Here is a 2902-nt window from a genome sequence, read left to right as displayed (position 1 = left end):
ATCCAATTTTCATTTTCAAGCCATCTTTCCATTTTAAATCATTTTAATCATTTATGAGCCAATTCCAATTCGACTATTAATGCATTGATTCAATTTCCATATTTATTTTAATAACATTTCATTCGTTTCAAATTCTGATTACATCTTCCATACATTCATGAGTACAATATTTCATTTTGATATTACCATAATTCATACACCTCCTCTCATACAAAATTCCATTATCATGTCCAATTTCATCACCATAATTCCTGGACTTATGACTATAATGAAATATAAAATGTCAAGCAATGCACGTGATCGAGACATCGATGATAGACAATATGATACTTCCTATCACCACACATATGGAGCTCCGAACAGTGCATTGAACCGGATGCTAGTGCATCCAAACATTGCATAAGTAATACAAACCTTAAACTATTACCCAAATAATGATTTACATAAGCCAAGGAGTTATTGCACATCCTGATGAAATGAAATGGAAAAAGGCATAAGCTACAATTGCTAAATCAGTTCCAGGAAATGGTCCTTCAGCGAGACCAAGGAAACCGTAAAGCTACCATCCAAACAATAGCTGCTAAGAAAACCTGAAGGAAATGAAGCATTTTTAGCTTATCAAGAAGGGCATCGAGGTGTATTTAGGAGCAACAATTTCCAACAACAATCCTATGCAATTGCCCCAACAGTTTCGGAAATTCACCGATTTAGTTCAGCTACATGGTTCCAATCAAGATGCTCAGCTCAGAGGTCAAACTAGCGAGCAACAACAAATGCTAAACCTTATCCATCAAGCATACCTTCAATATGCTTTCCAGGTTGCGCAACAAAGGCCTACTTTGGTAATTCATTCGTGACAGCATGCTGAGAAGAGAATGTTAAACCCTGCATCCATAAAAGATCAGGAAATGCGCATCGAAAATCTGAAAATGCAAGACATAATGGTAATGCAGGAAATAAATCAAGCTCAAGACATAATCAGGAGTCTTCTAGTAATTCACCTGAATACAATGTCTGTGGAGAAAGGCAGTTGGAACAAGGACAATATATAAAGACCCATTCTCACAAACTGCTTATGGAAAGCAGGCTGTATTGCATCCATTTCTAACCGTGCAAACCAACCTGCAACCAATTCAACAAGGCAGCTACAATTGCAACTACGGAAGTTACAACAACATGACTTCCAATCAACATAATACCTGCAATAGTCATAAGACAACTGCATACAGAATGACATCGACGACAACCAGAACCTACAAACAAGCAAACAATTACAGTCCTGCAACAATCATGACAGCAATGGCTCACTAAAAAAGGAATGACTTACCTGAATCTTACAAATCAGAAAGCACAAGCACAACTAGCAAGTGTCGAAACATTTCTCTTGCAGAATTTGCATAGAGTGACGAACTTCAGGAGTCTTGTGTGTATCTGGAACCTCAATGATGCTTGATGTCTGAATTCAACATGGTTTAGATTTTAAGTCATCCAACACTGACTTTGAAGACTATTCAAGCTTTATTCCTGTTTTTACTTTTCCTGATAAGGCCAATATCACACTGACTTTATCCTAACAGTACAACCTGCAAAACTAAGATTTCACGCTTCTAACATAACTGAACCAACCAACTAACTGAATTAGAACTCAACAAACATTTCAAACTAACAAACTCCTAACAACTTATTGCTTTTCTAACTAATAGTTTCATTTCAACCGAATTTCATTTGGATTTTCTAACATACAATCTTTTCCTATAAATTCATAACCTCACAGTTCATTCGGAGGGGATTCCATTCTTCGGCTGGAACTGCGTACTCTTCTCTATTCTCTCAACCTTCACCATACGCTATGATTTGTCATAATCGATAGAGCTTCAACATCAGAAGCTCTATTCGGTTGAGCTTCAACCTTCAATCCATTCTCACAGAACCATCCCTTCAATATCAGCTCTCACCTTCCGCATAATAGAAAGGAAACCCTCACTGAAACCTGCAATTCAACATCCATTAACCTTCACTGTACGATCCAAAACCACCACCTCTCGACAGAACCTCATACCCGCTTCATCAATGGAGGGTTCAGAATTCACAGGTGGAATTTCAACCAGTGTTTCTTGTCGATCCATTTTCCATTTCACCATTCATTTACAGAAAACTCAGTAGAGTCAGAAGGGGATCTGCAACAAAAAACGGAATCAGCAATTGATCCAAACGAAAAACATATACATTCGGATTGGCCATAGAGGAAAAAGAAGCTCTTGTAACAGAAGGAGCATAGCAAAAAGCAACAACCATAGCAGAAGAAGAGAATTGGTGAAGGAAAGTCGAACAGAAGCATTTTAGGGGAGAAGAAGACAGAGCAATCAGAAACTGAAAAGGAGAAAGAAGTCATCACCTTTTGCGCATCGGAACTCCGATACTAGTGAGTTTTCCGGCTTCGTTTCGAATCCTTTCCACGCGCGAAAAGAACCTCATCTTCATCCTTCGTCGTCGAACGTCAATACGCAATGCCGTGAATGGTATATTTCAACCTCGACGCCGGTACGAAGGGAGGAATCATGTTCTTGAGTATTCGATGAAAGCTCAGTTCTTGGTGATAAGAGCAAAATTGAAGCGAAATCACATAACCTCACCCCCTCCGTGTTCATACGCCTCCATGTTGGCCCATGTTTTTATTTTTACTTGATTATAATTTTAATTCATTGCTTAATCTGTTTTAATCCCCAATTTTATGTTAATCTTGCTGATTAGATTAGCTTAATCTTGTCAGAGTTAGGTAATTTCTTGATCTTTAGGTTTTAGATATTAGGATTTAGTGCATTAATCTTGTTGATTAGGGTTTTGGAATCTTTAATTAGTTTAATTAGATTTTAAGTTAGCTTAATTAGGTTAATTGGAATAA

At 37.6% G+C, this 2902-nt stretch overlaps 1 long non-coding RNA gene across 3 annotated transcripts; it reads right to left on the bottom strand.

The window, feature by feature from the left end:
- Positions 1–351: 351 nt before the first annotated feature.
- On the bottom strand, positions 352–2697 carry LOC127075876 (uncharacterized). 3 transcript variants are annotated; one of them, XR_007786696.1, is made up of 5 exons: positions 2396–2697; positions 1768–2177; positions 1328–1583; positions 1002–1253; positions 352–885 (listed from the first exon to the last, which is right to left on the bottom strand). It is a non-coding gene; the product is annotated as an uncharacterized LOC127075876 (long non-coding RNA). The 3 variants fall into 3 exon arrangements; XR_007786697.1 differs by having other exon boundaries at positions 1773–2177; XR_007786695.1 differs by having other exon boundaries at positions 1328–2177.
- Between the last annotated feature and the right edge of the window lie 205 nt (positions 2698–2902).

Source organism: Lathyrus oleraceus, chromosome 4 (genome assembly GCF_024323335.1).
Source record: "Lathyrus oleraceus cultivar Zhongwan6 chromosome 4, CAAS_Psat_ZW6_1.0, whole genome shotgun sequence".
NCBI lineage: Eukaryota > Viridiplantae > Streptophyta > Magnoliopsida > Fabales > Fabaceae > Lathyrus > Lathyrus oleraceus.
Note: the sequence above shows the minus strand (reverse complement) of the source record. Positions and strands in the feature narration are given on the sequence as shown.